The sequence below is a fragment of the Amphibalanus amphitrite genome, unplaced genomic scaffold (assembly GCF_019059575.1).
Source record: "Amphibalanus amphitrite isolate SeventyFive unplaced genomic scaffold, NRLGWU_Aamphi_draft 000054F_arrow, whole genome shotgun sequence".
Classification (NCBI taxonomy): Eukaryota; Metazoa; Arthropoda; class Thecostraca; order Balanomorpha; family Balanidae; genus Amphibalanus; species Amphibalanus amphitrite.
The window spans coordinates 380,253-401,374 of NW_024881550.1; the positions used below are offsets into that span (position 1 = coordinate 380,253).

The following is a 21,122-nucleotide window of genomic DNA, read 5'->3' on the forward strand; positions in this document are numbered from 1 at the left end:
GAGATGAAACGGCCTCGGCCGGTGGGTGCTCCACCATAAGGCAAGTTCAAGCGCCATCGGCCCCGTCATTGCTGTGTTATCGTACGCGAAACAGTTTTGACACCTGATTTGACAATTTGGCACAAGCCACGCACCTTGACGGTCACCCAGAATATGCACCAATAGTAGTTAAAGGAAGAAGGGATGGGAGCTTCCCGACACAAAAGATTGTTTGTCAAACGGAAGTACAAGAAAGGCAAGCATTCCAAAAACACTTCTTGCTTTGCTCGACCGTTCATGACAAGACTATTCCGGTAAAATTGGGAAGGGACTTCATTTTTGCGCAACTCGTTAACACTGTCTGCTGAAGTCAAACACTGTCTGTCTACGGTGAATGATAGCTACAACTGCGTGTACCTACGTATGACGGCTGTCAAAAACGACTGACTGTAATTTATTGCTTTGATTTTCAGTGGTCGAGAACTTCGAACAAGCCCGGCAGCGCCGCAGAAACGACCCAGACCACTATATGACCCCCGGTGACGCCGTTTTTGTGTACAAAAACAGCATAGTGGAGGCGAAACACCTGCTCCAACTGTACGTGGAACACCCAGAGGAGTTTGCGACCCTGCAGCCGAGTGTCCAAAGGATGATCGCCGTAGACGTTCGCCAGTAAGTGTGACTTTTACTGCTGATTCCAGACGGGGCTGAAAGGGGAGGGGACAACGATGGTCGGGTGTCAAGTGCCTTCCATGCACTGCCATAGTCGCCGTGTTAAAAAGGGTGAGGGGACACGGGACCATGGCTCAACGCCCCTCTTTGACACCCCCTGAGTCAGCACTCTAGTTAAAGGGACCCTCCCACCTTCAAAAAGTTAATGAATTGGCATAAAAGTGATGACGATCTTATGATCTCTTTGCTGACGATCTTAAAGTATTTATCAAATTAGACAACGATAAACACAACACTAGTGAAGAGGCACTACAAAAGGATATAGACTTGCTCCACTCTACGGCAGAGTCTTGGGGTCTCAGCATGAACCTCAGGAAGTGTGCCGTCATACGATTTAGGCGACGATTCCACGACTTCGAGCCCGGGGCATACACACTGGCTGGTGACACAATTCCCTGCGTTACGTCATGTAGTGACCTGGGTGTTATCATCGACAACGAGATGAAATTCCATGAACACTGTGCCAGCATAGCAGCGAAGGCTGGAGGAGTTGCTCACAATTTCTTGAAATCGACCAGGTGTCGCTCGCCTGACTTTATGACTCATATACTGAAATCTCACATTCGCCCCATTCTCGAGTACGCGTCACCGATCTGGAACAGTGGCTATGTACAGGATCTCAAAAGATTAGAGTCTGTTCAAAGGCTCTGGACTCGCAATGTGATTGGGCTCCGCAATATGGAATATGGTGATCGCCTAAAGGAACTTGACCTATTCTCTGTGAAGGGACGCCTCCTTCGAGCCGATATTATCAAATGCTGGAAGATTTTTCACGGCCACAGTCAGATATCCCCGGAGATCCTCTGGGATCTGGAGGCCGACAACAGAACGCGCGGGCATAGTAGAAAGATAAAAACGTGTCGGAGTCTCATAGATGCAAGGTCACGGTTTTTCACCCACAGAGTCGTGCGCGATTGGAATGCCCTCCCAGATTGGCTGGTGAACGAGGAGTCCCTGGTGCAGTTTAAAAAGGGACTGAAAGCCGCACTGGGAAGTAGATTGTTCGAACACACAGGATAAGAGAAGGCAAACGATTCACATCTCATCCTTCATCCCCCCCCCCCCCCCCCAGGTAAGCGCCCCACCCTTCCCAAGTTGGGGCGGGGTTATACGCGCCTGGGCTACCTATCATATTCCGCCCTTACCCCCTAGGTAGCTGCTGCCCGCCCTTCTCGAGCTGGACCGGGTGGACTAACCTAGGCTACCTATCCCGACCTTTCCTTCCGAGAACGTATCACATTTCGGTACCCTCTTTTCTCACTTACATAATTGATCATCTTGTCTAGGATTCTGGCACTTAAAACACGCACCAGTTTTCTTTTTTCAGTGTTTTACCAAATGCAGACGCACCATTCCAATTCCTTGCCTGAGGTCCAGCCATCTGCCCACCCAAGGAATTGGCGCGTCTCTGCACGCAATAGGTTTCCACTCCTTCCTTTACGAGCCGAGGTTGTGGAAACCTAACAGGTGAGTTTAACAGGTGAGGATTCGTTCGGGTACCATGACATTTATGTGATTTCAAAGTCAAGGTTCACAGCTGATCTGCTAAATCAAGCCAAGAATCCAAACTATCAAAAAACTATAAATATTTGTTTGTCTGTCACAGAGGTCTCAAGCAATATAAGGTTGACATATGTTGAATCAAAAATTTACTGCCACAACTCACATCTCCTGCCTTAGTTTATCATTGTTGTTTTAACTTGCTTTCAAGAGAAACAGAAGCCAGTATCTGATATCACTTCAGATGATTGTTTCAAGATCTGAGTTCAAATGGAATTAAAAGCAAGATCAAGATGAAACAGGGATTATTGCTGTTAAAGTAGTTTGGCCATGATACAACAGGCACATAAATCATTAGCCAAATCAAATACTGGTTGGTTTGTCAAGATGTTCGTTGTCTGTCGTCTGTCAAGCTGCTATGAACACTGAACGCTCTCACTCTTACTTTAAAGAGAGTAGTTTAAGTTGAATGGTAGTGAGCTGTAATTAGACAAAGCAGCTATTCAGTGCTCACATCAAGCCAGTCTAGGAAATGGCATCAACTGTGGTGGGAGGAAGCAGGTTCGGCAGGCCTATGTTGTAAACTTCTGTTGTGTCTTGTGTTTGATCAACTGATGTTTTCTGCTCTGTTTTGTGCAGTGATAGTAGCAGGTAACTGCATGCTTGTCAAATTATGTGAATAAACGAATTCATAACATTGCATTTTTCTCTCCATGCAAGGAACAAGTAAGATGTTGTAGAAAATGTAATAGAGGGCTGCATTGCTGATTTCATGCACTTTATCAGAGCTTTATTTAGAATTGCTTTCCTGAAAGCTACACACAGGCCACAGCACTGAAATTCACAACGTCATAGCTTTTGGCAGAAAAAAAGAAAAGACTTGCCTAGGTAAAATTGGCTGAAAGTATGGCAGAGCAGGTCTTGATGCGTATGCCCATCCGTGTGCTTGCCGAAGCCGAACTGACTGCAACACATTAAAGGGACTATCCCACCTTTAACATGGGGGTTGAGTTGAGATAGCCAAGTTTGCGGCGAGGTTCAGAAACCACTATCTATCTAGGTTGCAAACCCCGCGACCTCTTGGTGTTGAAGAAATTCGTTCCCCTTCATTTGAAAATGGGCCTTGTACAAGGCCCTATCTTCAACATGGAGCGACCGTTAGTGTGACGTCACCTCGTTTAGTCATTCTGATTTAAATGGGTTTGTTCGTTGAAAAATCGCTTAAAACTTGGTCTGAACTTTGTTGTGGTGCCTACAGAGTAAAAAGAATCAGCTTTATGACAGTAATGTGGCCTGGGGAAGGAGGTAATTTTGGGCTGTGACGTCACATATTTGAAAGTTTGTGTTTGGAATATGGGAAGCCTAAGATGTTTAATGAAAAATAAATGCCAGAACCGTGTTCCTGGTCATCCAATCTATGAAGTCGGGCACAATTTAACTGGTTTTAACAACATTTTAGAAGGTGGGATAGTCCCTTTAACTCTGACCCACCATGGTGGCTGGCATATCCTGAACTTTCACCACTCTAAACAAGACAACTTTCAGCCCTCAGCATTGTATTAAAACACTGTACATGGCAGTTGACACTCAAAATTTGTTTCAGTGCCATCCACGGACAACATCAGTCGCCATTCACCAGGCCAGTAAAAACAGAATAGATAATAGCTTCAAACCCATGTAGTCAGAGTTACTAGGTCTGCACCTCAAAACAAAATCCAGGTGACATTCACCACGCCAGTAATAAAAAACAGGTAGGTACTTAGGTAACGTAACAGCTTCAAATCTGGTAACATGTTGGTCGGACTTAACACTACCATATGTACATGGAATAATATGATACCAAACAATAGTGCAACCATTCTGGACAACAAAAGTGTATGATAAAATTAATTTAGAATACTTTGGCAGCATGATTTACGAGCACAGGCAGGTGTTACCTACCAGCCTTCTCAATGCTCGTAAAACCAACATTGTAGTTTTGATTTTACCTTACATGATAACACACTTGGCTGCAATGGCACATTTAATTTAACACTGTGAAAAGACCAGTTATAACCACTTCACAAGCACAATAGCACCTCATGCCGGCATCCTTTTCCAAAGACAGTCAGCAGCGTCTTTCGTCAAAACTGGAAGATCAATCCCCTTTCAACTGTTAAAGGGACCCTCCCACCTTCAAAAAAGTTAATGAATTGGCATGAAAGTGATGTCGCTCGGTTCAGAAAGAGCAAAAATGAATATCTACCAAATTTCATCGAAAAATATTCACCGGTTTTCAAGATATTAGACTTTTACTTTTGTTTACTTTTTGGGATCTCCGCTGTTCCTAGCGACTTTATTTGAAAGTGCGGCATTTGTTGCGCGCAAAGCAGCTTATACCACCGCGTGCTGCCAAACGTTTTAGTAAAAGATTTAAAAATCGTTAGATCTCCGCTGACGTCACAAATTCTAAGGGGGCATACCAATGCATTAGCCCCTTAGAATCCGAAAACTGCAAGTTTGAAATTCCATATCTCCGAATTAAAGCATTTTTCGATGTTGTGAATGCCCAAACCGGTATTTTCAGGCCATGGCCACCAATTTGGCAATCTCAACTCAAAACTAATGTTAAGGTGGGAGGGTCCCTTTAACATCAAAAATATTTCCTCATGGTGTGATCTCCTATGGAAACCTTGCGGGAAAAGAATTAATGTCAATTGTCAGCTCTTCAAATTTCTTTGGACTTAAACTTGCAGTACCATATCCAGTTTGCTTTGATATTTTGTTTTTCATTCCATGTTGAAGTTGAACACCAAGCTCCAGATATAGCAGGCAGCTTGATCATCTTCGGCCTTGGTATGGTATAATATCAGTCCAAGTTCCAGTGGTGGGTATCTTCTAATATTCAAATTAAAATGAAAAGCAATAGGCTTTCTCAGCGCCGACGACGGATTTCACGTTGATAAAAAAGGGAGCTCAAGGTCAGCAAAACTCGGGTTCAAGGAATGGCGGGCGTTGAAATGACTGCTGACGTCATCAACAAACCGCTAATAGTTAACCCTAGAACGCCTAGGGGGGGGGGGTTGTATCAACCCCCCCCCCTGAGTTTTTTTTTTTCGAAGTGCACGCTAAACGGCTTGTCGTAGCGGGCTGAAATTTTCAATACCCTCTGGGGCAACCTTTGCGCATCTTTTGCCGAAAAAAAAATTGATCGGGTCATGTCAGGTCACGGAGTTATGACGTCATAAGAGGTACAGCCTCCGGCCGGATTTTCACAAACTGAGTGCCAACGCCCGAGGTTTCCTGCCGGTGGTACGGACATCGGTTGATGGATCGTGATGAAACTTCCCATGCATGTTGGGGCAAGTATTGGCTATCATATGGTATAAGAAATTTGACCGGGTCAGGTCAGGTTACGGAGCTATGACGTCACAAGAGGAACAGCGTCCGGTACTATTTTTGAAAAGCGCCCGAACCACTATTTTGCTAATTCTTGTCACCTCAATGGGAATATGCAGCAATATTAGCTTCTATAGGGAGCAAATGGACCTCCCAAATCCAAAAATACAATCAGATTTCAAAAATTTAAATTTTGATTTTTCGAATTTCTGCCGCCGACTGTGACCTTGCCGATTTCCGGCGCTCCGAACGCGCCATTTTTAGAGCTAGGGAAACGAAATACATACCAAACGATAGAGAATTGATCAAGGAACACGATAGTGAAGGTTTCAAGTCGATATCTCCCACCGTTTTGCCGCAATTGCCGCCGAAAGTTGAAAAAAGTCTATTTTTCCGAAAATTTGACCTTTGACCGGTCAAAAGTAGGTCAAATGTTGACCTAGGACCAAAAAATATACCACCAATCGCGAGATCTCGTTGAGAGCAATCCGTTGGTTTTTTCCGCTAAGCTCTACGACCTTCCGTTTCGAAACGCCAGGGGGGGTCGTAACAACCCCCCCCCCTGGTCGTTCGTGTTATGAGAAATGGCCTGGTCGTGCGAGGGTTAAGAGATAGGGACTAAGCTGGTCCCACCCTGCAAGTAAAGGGAAGAAATTTCTTGAACACCATAAAGCTGCGGGGGTTGCGACCAGGATAAATGGTGGTTTCTGAGCCTGGCCGCAAACTTGGCTATCTCAACTCAAAACTAATGTTAAGGTGGGATGGTCCCTTTAAATTAGCATTAAAAGGCATGCAAGGATTGATAATAGCGCACTGTTCTAGTACAAAAATTACATAAGTAGACTTGATACCTTAATGCGCATTGTATATATAGAAAAAAAATATAGAAAAAGCTAAACATTGAGGACACAGAAGTTACAATTGAACCACTGGACAGTGATATAAAGACGATGCAGATGCGTTCGACTTGACCCAACAGGACATATGTAGAAGTTATCTTGAGGCATTGTCCGAACGACTACTACGTCAGTTTCGGTGCCAAATACTTTAAGCAGCCTTTTGGTGTCGCCATGGGTTCTAGAATGCAAAGACCGCTATCAATACCTACGGCAGGGACCTTGAATGAAACTGAGAATAAAGTCCGCGTTTTCTTGTGAATGACAATTGTTGAAATCTTTACCACGAAAATAAGTGTAATAAGTGTGTCGGAACATTTGATAATTCCAAGACCGCAATTCACACCCTGTATGTGTGTGCGTGCAATGTGCATTCGCGTGCCTCAGTGCTATGTGCTTTCACTTGTACGTACTTTTCTAGTAAACTTTCAACATTCAGTGACTATTTCCTTCGTTATGTTCCAGGTACCTGTATCTCGCTACGGTGCCGTTCCCGGCACAGCGAACCGGCGTGTACCGGAATTTGAAGATAGGGGAGCTCGAGAAGGCTACAGTAAGCTCCATAGTCCATAACTCGTGTATATGATTTATTGACTGACCTGATGAGGTAAAATTGGGTATCATTGGGTTCGTCTCTTCCCAAAGAATCTGTTGCTCTTTACCGCGAAGCTCTATCTCCAGCAGGAACGAAATGGCGCGGGGGGTGGCACCCCCCCATGTGCGTTCTAGGATGTGAAAATGGCATGTGCGGGCGAGGGTTAAAACTTTGCGTAGCAACCAAAGTAATAACACGCAACGGTCGGAAAACACTGCGCCGGTGCGCCAGAATTGACTACATTACTCGAATCTCAGCGACCAATCAGCTCTCGAGCATCCCAGTGACGTCACATTGGCAGCATTTGGTAGCAATTTACTTGTAAGTACGTGTGTCCCAATGGCGATGACCCCCCCCCCCCCCTGGGGAACAGGGGTGCACTAGCAAGGTGCTGGAAGCGAAGCTAATGAAATGATTTTCGAGTTGAACTACCAGTCGACAGGAAATCGATACGGCTAAGTTTTGTTAGAAACACATTTTGATCAAACTTCTGGAACTCTCCACCAGATGGCGCAAACTTTTTACAAGTTCAGCGGCACATAGCAGCAAGACAGTGAAAGAAACCAACTTTAAGTTTCGACATGTCTTAGCTATGTCCATTGCCTTATGTCTATCGACTGTGTCCATTCCTAATCTCCTATCTGTCCTTGGTCCCGCTGATCGGGCGAGGACGCGCTGGGGCCTTGTACAAAAATTTTTGGGGGTTAATGGCACGCAGCCATACGGCCAGGCATCGGGTCCAGGCCAGCCTGTGTGACTGTGGACACAGGTCACTTGTGACATATGTCCACAGGTCTCCCCGGGTGGTGTTAAGCATTGCTGGCAATAAAAATTTATGTAGCCAAAGACATTTCCTCTCTCACTGTGCTCCTCTTTGTGATTTTTTGTGTTATAATTGTGTACTTTGTGAGCAGGTTGTGAGTTGTGCTTAGCATTGGTGTCAATCCTTTAAAATGTCTTAACTGTCTGAAAATCTGTCTTCCTTAGGTGATAAAAGAAAAGAAACATGAAGGTTAAGCCAGTACTGGCCACCATTTACGAGGAGCCGCCGGAAGCCGCCAAGGAGCCTCATAAGGATGAAATATATCCCGGCGGTCCTCCGTCGGAGCTCTTGAAGAGGGCGATGGCGCGGCCGCCCTATCCGGGCGGCCCGCCTTCAAAAATACTCCGCGAGGAGGTGAACATCCTTGTCCATTCGCAAAAATCTATCATTATCCCATTAATCACATTCCTTTGTTGATCCTTTGCTACAGCTTCATCTTTCTCCATAAATCACGCGTCCGTTTCAGCCTTCTCCGCAATGTGAAATTGTTCAGTTTTCTTTTTTCAGATGCTCACGGCTAAGCAGAACACGCAGCCGCAGCTGAGCAGCGAGACCAAGGAGGATTAACATCGCCGCAGTATCTACGTCCATTGTGTTGGCAATAAAACACGTGTGACCGAAACAATAAAACTTCTACGCGTACAACTGGATATTTGTTATTTGTTGTCTAACGATTGGCATGAACCTGGTTTCTCTACCTGTCTTAGTTTAAGAACAGGCAGTTAAGTTAACCTCTACATTGACTTACAGGCTAAGGAGCCCTTAAGGGTACTCTTGCTAAACAGTGGGGTATTTCGAAATCTCTGGAATCAAAACCACCGACTGGTTCACCACAGACATGTGCGATAGTACTTGACTGGCTCTGGTACAACAGCTAGCAAAGGTGCAGTTATGTTGTTTTTTACACGAGGTGGTGCATTGATCGTGATATGTTGTGCTAAAATTTGTTCTAATTCCAATCATATTCAGGGTTCCTAATGTGTACCAAAATTTGTACAAAATTCACGCCAGGTATTCACGCCACCTGGCGTAAGTTCGAGAACCAATTTCGGCCTTTATAGGTGATAATTGTTTAATTCTGAGTCGAACACCATAAAAATTAAAATTGCCCTAGCAGAAGTGACATTATAAGCCACTGCGCTGGCCCCTCTATCCCAATTGATTAATATGCAGCTACTGAAAAAATTGGCTGTATATTAAACTTCTTTTATGACGTCATCAGTGCCTCACCTTACTCGTTCAATCACGCTCCAGTCTGAATCCAGGCTATACAAGGGGATGAAGCACAGATCGGTCCTCTTTGACGTCCGAGACCTCGGCAAGGTAACAGCTCCGTGCCCGCTCCTGCGTAGCGTTTGATGTGGGTGTGCTTATTTGTCCATGCCTCTGTCGCTTGTTGTTCGATTTGTCTCTTTCAAAAAACAGAGTGTAGCTTGGGAATTCTCCTTTCTCATTGTGCTTCTGCTGTGTGCTTTGTGTGTTATTTTTGTGTCGAATCTAGCTTGAGAAATTGCCTGTCTCACTATGCTTCTTTTATGTGCTTTGTATGCTGTTTTTGAGTTAATTGTTAGCGTGCCTTCTGAATTTGTTTATGTGTGTCTTATTTTGATTCGTATCTCGCAGATGGACGACCGAGATCTCATGCCGCCGCCGCCGTAGCAGCGGCGTTTACGCCGTGGGCGCCCGCGGAGGCTGCTTCCGCGGCGGCGGCCGCCTCCGTCGCCGAGGTCGCAGCGGGGACTTCGGCGAATACTGCCGGCGCCGCCGCCACCGACGCCGCCGCCGCAGCAAGGCCCTATATACCAGGTAGGGTCGTCCGGCGATTCTACCTTTTCGTGACGTCAGCTCGTGACGTCATTTGGAGTCAAATCTCGAAGCCCCGTTCAATCCCCATGTAAATGAGCGATTTTTGAAGCACTGTAGAATGAAGTCTGCACAAGATATATCAAACCTAAGTATCTTATCTGAAAGAGCAGACAATTTTCTGCAAGTTATCTATTACGTGTTTTTCGCTAAATCTTTTGCTTTTTTCACAAAAGCGTAAAATGTCCCCCCATGTCTCCGCAGCCTCCCTGCCGCCGGCCGCCGCGCGGTCGCGGTAGTGTAGTGGTTAGCGTGCCCGCGCAGTATTCCAAAGGTCCCGAGTTCGAATCTACGCGGTGCGGAACTTTAATAGCAATTCCAAGCTGAATATGCGCACGTCCATATTATACTAATATTAGTATAGCTAAACTGTCACGAAGCTATCCATATAAATTGACTTCACCCCAAATATTGGCAAGATTCTATTAAAATATAAATTCAAATATGGCGGCTTGGACTGCCGCGTGCGTTAGGCTCCGCCCATAGCTCCGCCCACATGCGTGACGTCATTCGTGTTAGTGGACACACGCGGAGATAGGGGACGACATGGGCCTGCGCCGCAGTACCGGCGCCCACCTCCGGACCTGGAGGAGCATTACATGGAGACGGCGACCATGGTGGTGGCGTATTTGAACGCCCCCCCCCCCCCCATCTCGACCATCTGTTCTTCGAGGCATTGATCATGATTGAAGTGATCATAGATGTCCATGAGCAGCTGATTTTGGGCCGTGGCTGGGCTGTGATCTTGTTTATCTCTGTGTGTGTATGTATGTATGTGTGTCTGTGTGTCTTGTTTCTCCAATTGTAATTAATCAGGAACTAATGTAATCGCATCAATAAAGAAAACCGTTTCTAAGAAATATGACTTTGGACTCTCAAACAAACACATTCAAAATTCAAGTAGATAAAGATTGTCAGCAATGCATAGCATCACACGCTGGTTGGGACCAGGGTATATAGAGTGCAGGGTAGAACGAACTTGGTAGGAAATTCTAGTATAACTACTAGAAAACCTACTATATGTGGTCGGGACTAGCAAAAAGTTATACTAGAATATGGTAGCAATTATGGTTGGCATTCGTGACGCGCACGTGACATTTATTTCTTTCATTTCTTAAATAACAGGTTTCAAGGGCCGATTAATGGGTAGATACATTCAATTAGCTATTAATAATTGATTATGCAAACATGCAAGAATCTACATCATTCAATTCTAGCCGAAATCACGCGGCGCTCCCAGGAAACGACCCTCGGATCCGTAGCCCGATACGCTACCGACTGCGCTACAAAGGACCGCGCGCCGATGATCGGAGAGGCGGATCGCGGGTGCTGGCGTGCAGAGAAATCAATACCCTGTACGCCGTAGAAGATCGGCTGGGTTTCGTGAAAAATGGTAGAGGAATTGTCGAAAGAAAATTCATCGATCTATCATTTGAGACTAAGAACCATTGATTCCTTCAAAGACTGACCGAGATATCGCTCGCCGAAAACAGGCCATTTAACATGTAAACCCTAGGGCTGGTAGGAAATGTACGCCGTGGAGCAGCAGTGCTACCAACTAACTTCGGCGGGGGCCGGGTTGGGACCTCTGTGATATTCATCACAAGCGACCTGCATTCAGTAATGCAGACTGGCCTGGACCCGATTGTATGATAAGTCAATACAGCCAGCTCCAAACAAACACATTTGGACACTGGCTACCCTAGCATTCCCTATCCTTCATAAGGTACATTATGATGCAGATTGCTACCAATAGCGAGCCGTCACCTACAAGAAAATGTCATTCTTTCGTGCTGTTGTGGACACCAGTTGAGCAGTTGTTCACACATTACCCATCAGTCGCCGTGCTGTCATCGCCAGCGCGCTAGTAAGCGAGAGAAGAGCCTTCACCTACATTTTTTTTTTTTGAATTTTGCATAAAGGACATGCGCGTAGCTGTACCCATCGCCACGGCTGATCGTGTGCGCGCCGGCGCTGGTTTGCGTCCAAACAGCACTAACGTCGGTTTGCCGTCGTGGTGGCAGAAACGAGAAGACTGGCACTTTCGCATTGATGTCATAGGGGAAAAAAAGGTGGACAGCAAAGTACGCGTGAAAGGCATACTCGTAATGTAGTAAGATGTTAGTTTGAAGTACCTAATATATCAGGAGAAGCTGTTTCAGTTTTTCAAATTGGTCGGAAACTTACCAATTTAGTAAATTTTTCAGCGAGAAATTTTTCCTCAATTCCTAAAATAAAAAAAGACAGAAATAGCTCCTACCTTCGTGTTGTTGACTGACCATGTAAAATTTTTATTCCAGCCAAGTGAAGCAAATAAAAAAATCAAAATTTATAAAAAAAAATGAAGGTCACAGTTTTCTGACCCACGATCGGATAGATCGTAGTTACGCCTATCACACAATGTTTGAACTATAAAAATCCTTCGGTAACTTCGGAAATAACACATAAAAAAGTGACAATTTCTGTTATTTTCCAGTTCCGTAGAGTTCTGCACGGCTGCAATTTTCCACAGCCTAGCCGCCCCGCAGCCGCGGCTCCACAGCCACAGCCGCCCACAGCCGTGGCAAGCTGTGGGCAGCCAGCCGTCAGCCGGCCGTAAATACTTTCAATGAAATGCAACCAAATAGTCTATAATAAGTTGTTTTTAGTTGAAACATATAGCCAAAAGCACATTGCAATGGGCTATGGATTCTCAAGCTCATGTAGCATGCCTACACAGTACACAAGCCCTTGCAAGGGGTTAAGATGGGTAGTAGAGTTCCAAATTTCCCTACCGCACTACCGGCATGCCGGTAATTTTTCACTACCGCAGGTTTATTCGTGGTATCTGGCATGCCTTGCCGGTAGCATGCCGGTATTTTTGATTTTGTGCAAAAAAAAATTATCAGCAAATGATTCAAACTTTGGACACTTAGAGGCTCTCAAATTGTAGTAACAGCAATATTAGCCACTGCAAGATACATTTTGTGGTAGAAGTTCCATTGCTAAGTGTAGGGGTAACACATGGACCTCAGCATTTCACACAATTCACAGGCTTGGTTATAATTAGAATTGTCAAGAATCTACTGTGGTCTATATAAGGAAGAATACTCACTCATGTTGCAAAAGCACGATAAACTAGTAAGTCTAATGGTAGGTAATACGTATAGCACAATAAAATAAAATAAATGTTCATGACATTCCCTAGGGGAAAAGGCAGAATCAAAACACCAAAAAAAAAAAACACAATGTTTGGAAACTGGCCTTGAGTTCTGAGATCATGAGATGTGGTCTGAGAAACTCTACAAAGAATTTGACACTGAAAATCCTACCTGAAAAGGCAGGTGTTAGGTAGCCCTGAGCCTGACTTTGATCCCGTAACTAAATGAAAATGGATTTGCACTGGCATTTTGTCATATCTTTACAAGAAAACACATCAGGCAGGCAAAATTTACACAAAGTGGCGCAAATAATTAGACAACCAAGGATTTACTTTTAAGATTCTCTCTCCCCTAATGAATGGATGTAATCTGATGACGTAATATTTATTCATATACCCTTTTGGTTGAATAACTGAAGAGAAATGAATTGCTTCGTAGTTAATTACACTACAATGTTGATTTCAGTATAATTTAATACTGTGTTGGATAATTTTTATGAATATAATCATTCATGAGGCAGTGACTTGCAGTCGTTACATTTTTTTTGCAGCGTTTTTATCAGCTGGTTAAAAGCCTCAGTTATGGCGCATCTGTTTCGAAATCGATAACCCTGTGTTTGTTCCCGCTTGAGGTTAAAGAGGATGGAAGATATCGTTTTTATACATATTATTTGGTGACTATTCTCAGGACCAGTGAGTTATTAACACATTTTTTACATGATTCGTATCTTATTCACGAACCAGCAAGCCATTGTGGATAGGAAAAAGTAGATGTTGATCTCGCTTCCTCGGATAGGAAGATGGCCGAATCTGTACTTGTTTACCTATGTTTTGACCATCTAGATTTTTAACATTTGGCTGGTGCCTGCAACATTTTTAGGAGAATATGGAAAAGTAGAACACCTGTGAAATGTAAATGTGATTACTGCTCACTGTCCAGTCTTAAAAACACATTTCAGTAATTCAAGTCCTTTTTGTCCTCACCTTTTTGATGAATGTAATAGTTTTTTTGTAGGCAATACTTCTTTGATTACAGGTAATATTTTAACAGTTATAGACTGAAATTGAGTTTCAAAATTGTGGGTATTTGTGGGGCCAACTCAGCCAAAATCAGCCTGCTGGTATTTGTGGTTGGACTATGGATGGCTGTTGGGTGGGAGGGGTACTGAAACTGCCAAAATGTGGCATCTCTGGCAGGGGTAAGCTAGAATCAAGAATGCAGGTTTTTTAGCATGCCGGTAATTTGGCGGTTTTTTTTGCTTGGGGCGTGGTAGCATGCCGGTATCCCAGAAAATTTTTGTGGGGCGGGGCGGTGCCGGTAGCAGCTTTTGGGGAAAACTTTGCAACTCTAATGGGTAGGTACCTACATGAACAGAAAACAAAAACAACGAACCAGAATAGAAGCAGTGTAGACATCTAATGCCAAATCCTGAAGCATGGTTGTGGGACAGAACAATAGACCCTGATACTTTTCATTATCAATGTTATGGAAAATGAAACTGAAGCTGATGAATTGTCAAACAGTGATTGCCCTGATGGTCAAAACTCTCGCTTCTATTCTACCTTGCATATTTTCTGGGGTGTGATAGGCCAGGCTTGAAGCAGCCTTCTGAGCAAGTCTCGAACTAATTTGATATGCATGGCATCAGATGCTACTGAGCATCCAAAAAAGAAAACATTCACCTATTTCAATGTTTCAAAGCCTTCAACGTTTCTGCGCACCGCGGGGCGGCTTTCTCCGACATCAGAGGAAGGGGGGCCAAGATCAAGTATGTAAGTACATGAGGGGATGTAAAGTGCTGGATATATACTAGCTACCAGGTCATTACAGGTGCAGGTGCTGCTTCATGACAACGACAGACAACTGAATCAATAAACGCGCGAGGAGGGGCAACTGCGACCAATCTTCACGGCCGTGTGCTCCAGCGAGAGCTGGAGCTGGCCGGGGAGCATCAGAACCTAGTCGCCGATCTGCTTCACTCTTCGACAAAAGTCAAACACGGCCGGAGACGTCGGCTAGTCCGACTCGCTCCCCTCGCGGCGAGTGGTTGTGTTAGATGCCGTAACATGCGGTCGACACCCCACCGGGGCGTTGTTCTATTTGTATACCATGACCGAGGCGTCCACGCCGGCGACCTGCACAGAGAGGACAGATGCACCGTCGGAGCTCGCTCCCCAGCGTGGTCTCCATCCACTTACACCATCTGTATGCCTTTACAGGCAAGTCTAGGATGCTGAAAATTGATATTGTATTGGTTAAAGGGACCCTCCCACCTTCAAAAAAGTTTATGAATTGGCATGAAAGTGATGTCGCTCGGTACAGAAAGAGTGAAAACGAATATCTACCAAATTTCACCGAAAAATATCCACCGGTTTTCAAGAGATTAGACTTACTTTTTACTTTTTGGGATCTCTGCTGTTCCTAGCGACTTTATTTGGAAGCAATAGTTTGGCAGCTGAAAGTGCGGCACTTAAAGCAGCATATACCACCGCGTGCTACAAAACGTTTTAGTCAAACATTTAAAAATCGTTAGAAATCTGCGCTGACGTCACACATTCAGAGGGGTATTCCTATGCATTAACCCATCTGAATCAAAATGCTGCAATTTTGGAATTCAATATTTCCGATTTAAGGCATTTCTCGATGTTGTGAGTGCCGAAACCGGTAATTTGAGCCAGGGACCCCATTTTGGCTATCTCAACTCAAATCTAATGTTAAGGTGGGAGGGTCCCTTTATGCACAGGGCTCATGATACAAAATGGCATTAAAGGGACTAGCCCAAGATACCTATAAGAAACAGGTAGATCCGATGTTTGAAAGTAAAGCCCCAGTCACAAATTTGACGCACCTGTGACATTACCTGACACCCACGTGACTATTGTATTAACTTTTGTGTTTTGCGATGTTTTGACCTTATTTAAAGTACCGAAAGCTCAAAATGTATGATTAATGTTGTTTAAAGCAGCATATTAATAATTATGTTTGTAAATTATCGATAAGCTGCTTAAAGCAGGTCACGTGATTGCTACCAGATTATGTGCTCAGGAAGCATCTTTTCAACTTCGATTTTGAACAGTTTTTACCTCCTTTGAGGCCAAATGATGGACGGTTTGAGGCACACGATGAAATGCTGAATCTATTGATGCCAAAATTTGTTCGTTTTTTGCATTTTTAGGCTAGTATATCCTGGCTCAAACTTTGACCAGTTTGTGTGTAAACCCTATGGTGAAGGGAAAACTTCACGCCCAGCAGGCGTCCTTACAGTGCTGCCAAATCGTGTTTGGTGGGGGTCGGACTAGCCCACCTTCTAAAAGTACCGTTTAGGATTCGGAAATGCTACTCATGATATAGTGACGAATTCTGCAAGTTTTTACGCGTTTTCATTTTATACTTTTTTAGATATTGCGACTTTTATATTTCATTGTGACGTCATTTAGATCGGATCTGTGACGTAATGAAGGATTTACTTCATGTCAATGTGGAGGGAAATTTGGCAGCTAATATATTTGCTCTCAAATATGACGCGGCTTATACAATAGCAAAAGTATCTCTGATTGGCTTATTCGTAAATCAAGTGATACTTCACTTGATTGCGTGACAGGCGTTCAAAAGGCAAATGACGTCATCAGATTGCCGTTAATGGTTAAGAGATTGGGACTTCTACAGGGAACATTTTCAAATGAAGGGAACGAATTTCTTCAACACCACGAGGCTGCGGGGGTTGCGACCAAGATAGATAGTGGTTTCTGAACCTCGCCGCAAACTTGGCTATCTCAAGTCAAACCAAATGTACAGGTGGGATAGTCCCTTTAAAGCAGACCTCTTGGTGGCTGTGGCTGCTTGTTATATTTATTTAATATCCATGTTATGACTGACTCATTCAGGTCTTATTTAACTTTTGAGTGATGTATGGTCAATTGGTGGCGTCCCTGAGAGCAAGTCTTCTAATTCAGAGATAGGACCTTTCCAATTCCCTAGTTCAATGAAAGGGACCGAATCATAGGCGGCGGAACGGGGAGGGCACCGGGGCACCGTGCCCCCCTTTGATTTTGTTATAGCTGAGCTTGTTGCGTTGACCCTGCCCTCTACCCTCCGATCAAGCAATTCCTGGTTTATGACAGAATTTGTAGTCCAAATTTTAACGTGTGCACACAGTAGAGTTCTGCACGGCTGCAATTTTCCGCAGCCTAGCCGCCCCACAGCCATGGCTCCACAGCCGTGGCTCCACAGCCGTGGCTCCACAGCCACAGCCGCCCACAGCCGTGGCAAACTGTGAGCAGCCAGCCGTCAGCCGGCCGTGGATACTTTCAATGAAATGCAACCAAATAGTACATAATAAGTTGTTTTTAGTTGAAACATATAGCCAAAAGCACATTGCAATGGGCTATAGATTCTCAAGCTCATGAAGCATCATAGGTTAAGTGGTTGTGTATCTGGCTTGCGCAACGCATGCCTACACAAGCCCTTGCAAGGGGTTAAGAAAGATGGGTAGGTAGGCAAGATACCTAAAAGAAACAGGTAGGTCAGGTGTTTTGAGTAAAGCCCTGGTGACGTCACGGACATTTCTTATATGGAGAATTTCGCCTTTAAGGAAAATATTCTACAATCGAAAATTTGTATTTTATAAGCAAAAAATAGAGTCTTTCAATTTCAATATGAAACTTATATAACATAATTACAAAACTTGAAATCCTTTGAGTGTTTGTCCCAACCCCCTACTATACCCTTGGTCACGTGACTAAAATGATAAACTTTGCGTTTTACAATGTTATGACTTAAACAGAAGTAATAAATATTAATAGTGTACTATTTATGATGTTTTAGGCAGAAATCGTGTAAATATATCCTTAAATTATATATAATCTGTTGAAAAGAAGTCACGTGATGCTACCAGATTGTGCTCGGACAGCATCTTCTTGAACTTCGATTTCGAGTACTTTGTACCTCTATAGAGGCCTAATAACGGACGTTTTCAGTTATAAAATGAAGCGCTGAATCTAATAAGGGCAAAATGTAATCATTTGTTGCCCTTCAGGCTTGGCTATCCAGGCATGAACTTTGGCCAGTTTGTGTGCAAAGCCTATGGTGAAGGGAAAACTTCACGCCCAGCTGACGTCACAGACCTCGGCTACCAAATCGTGTCCGGTGGGGGTCGTAGGTAGGTACCTACATCAACAGAAAACATAAACAACGAACCAGAATAGAAGCACTAGCAGTGTAGACATCTAATGCCAAATCCTGAAGCATGGTTGTGGGACAGAACAACAGACTCTGATGCAGTGTTGCCAGGTCGAGTGATGCCAATACCTCCAGAAAATGTTGTAAAAACCTCTAGAAACCTCTGTTCCATTGCCGCTGATTATAAAGTATATATACCTACCTCCATAGCTACCTCCGTATCACAAACCGTGGCGCCGTTTCAAAGCACGCTGCCATCCGCTGCTAGCGCGTGATGACATCATCAAGCCTATTGCTCCAACACTACCAAAGGGTCTGTTCCAGTCGCACTTCCTAACACCTCTAAACTCCTCCAAGATTGCTTCCCTGTTCCAGTGTCAGCTCTAGCCCCTACAAATCAAAGGAGGGCCCTGCTCCAACCTCCTCTATCTTGCCCTTGGAGGAGTTTAGAGGTGTTAGGAAGTGGGACTGGAACAGACCCAAAGTGTGACGTCAGCGCGCTGGCAGCAGCTGGCAGTGGGCTTGGAAACACCCGGTTGTATCCCCAATCAAGATAATTCACTCATCATTCGCATGCCTTTGCATTTGTCCACATAACATAACTTGGTGGACTTGGTGCCCACCGTGGGCACCAAGTTTACATAGCCTTGGTGCCCACGGTATATCGAGAACTTTTAGCTGCAGCCGGCGGCCAGAGCCTCAATAATGAACAAGCCAAAAGTAGGCTTATCGTTTCCATCAATCTGTAAAAAAAGTGTGTTTAAGCATGCAATACTTTAAGATAATAACATGAAATTAAGTACCTTAATAGTTCTCAAGAGACCTTGATGCTAATCGTCTTTTCTGGGATTTTCAGATTACCTCTAGAAAACCCTCTAGAATCCGGCATTTTTTAAAAACCTCCAGGAGCCCCGAAACGCTCCCCTAAAACCTCTAGATCTGGAGGTTTACCTCTAGACCTGGCAACACTGCTCTGATGCTTTTCATTATCAATGTTAGGTATGGAAAATGAAACTTGAACTGAGGTTGATGGACTGTCAAACAGTGATTGTCTAGTCAAAACTCTTGCTTCTTTCTTACCTTGCATATTTTCTGGGGTGTGATATGCCAGGCTTGAAGCAGCCTTCTGAGCAAGTCTCAAACTAATTTGATATGCAAGGCATCAAAACACTAGTGAGCATCCAAGAAAGAAAAACATTCATCTATTTTGATTTTTCCAAATAACGATCTTCGCTCAAATCCCCAAGGACGTGCGAGCCACAATTGCCTCTTTCAATCAAAAATTTTACTTGAGTTTTAAATGACGTCAATAGCAAAGAAGTGGCAATAAATTGTTTTGTTTCACTATAAACAGCCATAAAAAATTATAGATAATAAATATTAATGCTATACAATTAAAAACTTGCTCTCAAACAAAGATCGATCAAGTATCAAATTTTTACATTTTCAGAAGAAGACGTCATTTTATTAGTAAAGTCAACAGCTTGCGTAAGAAATATTGTGCTCAGGGTTTTCACCGTCATGTGAATTACGTGTTCAGGGTATTCACCATCATGTGAATTAACCGTAAGTAAGGTTCATGCTCACTTATAATCTAATTCCATTGGCTTCGTTGATCAGCATTTTCTGTTAGCGGTCACTCACACACCAGTTTGAACATAAAGCGCCAGTTTCCAGAAATACATCTTAGAGTTATTTTAGATAATATTATATTAAGCCTTTACCTGTCTTTACCTAGGCGTGATTTCTTTTTCTATTACCTGAAAGAATTATTGAACGCTCGTCTTCAATAGCTGTAAGGTGCTCTCCTAATGACCAGGTGAGATTGATTTGAGAGGGATGCGACAATGCAACATGTTGCATTTTCTGAAACTGTAAAGCTCTTGATTATGAAGGAACAATTGGTACCTATAATTAGTATTCTGTACCAGAGTGCAAACTCCCCTACAGCAAATGGTAAAACCATTACAGGTTTTCAAAGGCTTCGCCACTTTCAATGTTGCTGGGCATCCTTTGCATGATTTTTACAGGCTTGACTGCTTATCAGAATGTAAGATTAAGGATTTAAAATTTTATATTTGAGTACTTAAGATTGAGCTTGAAATCTCACAGCCGTGGCCACAGCCGTAGCCGTGTTTTTGGAGATCTTTGCAGCCGCCCCGGCCCACAGCCGTGGGGCTGCAGCCAGCCGCGGCTGCAGCCGGCCGGTGCAGACCTCTAGCACACAGCCGCGAACGACCAGTCCCCTCACTGACTTCGCCGGGCAGCGGCCTGCCACCAACCATAACCATACCCGTCAGGAAGCTCCAAAGCGTTTCGAACCCGAACTTTTACAACCGGGACGTGCGCTCTCACCACACGGAGTCCAACGCTCTACCGACCAAACTACCGGAACGGACGTTTACCTTGGGGTTTCGCCTTGTGACATTGACAGACGTCAGACACTTTGGCCGAACTTTAGCCCAAACTTTGAGCAAGCTGCGCTGGGTAGGTGCTCGTAGCGTTGAGGTTGGGTAACCTGTGAGCTGAATGCGATGTCGTGAGTTCGAAGCCCCACTCCCGGGTGTGGTTTTATCTAGACACGAACCAAAACCTTTCCTTCTACTGCAACACAGACAAGCACGACATGTTTCCCCAATATCCTCTAAAAGAAGTAAAAATTATCGCTTATAAATGTTTAGCTAAGTTTCATTTTAAAGAAAATATTTTTGGTCATTTTTTGTGTCGTTTCCACTCTTTTCTTTTCTGATTCTTTCGACCCGATAAAACCCACCAAAACTGAACGTGTCAAATGAAAAAATATCAAACTCAAATAACAGGTTAGAAAAGCCTTAGGCATCATGCAAATATCGACTGAATAGTTGCATGCTATGAATACGCCCTAGATTTCAATTATCATTGTTCAACATTTTGGCTGAAACTGGCGCTGCCTCTCGCTTGCCCGTTTGTTTGAGGTAATGACTCCCTTCAGTCGCATTCTTGCTCGTACATACAACATGAACAGGATACCACCATACCGGAGTGAACGCACCCGCAAC

At 44.1% G+C, this 21,122-nt stretch overlaps 1 long non-coding RNA gene across 1 annotated transcript; it reads left to right on the forward strand.

Moving 5' to 3' along the window:
• Positions 1-8,459: 8,459 nt before the first annotated feature.
• Positions 8,460-9,554, forward strand: LOC122378035. The gene is made up of 3 exons (XR_006255957.1): positions 8,460-8,480; positions 9,126-9,226; positions 9,527-9,554. It is a non-coding gene; the product is annotated as an uncharacterized LOC122378035 (long non-coding RNA).
• The last annotated feature ends 11,568 nt before the right edge of the window (positions 9,555-21,122 follow it).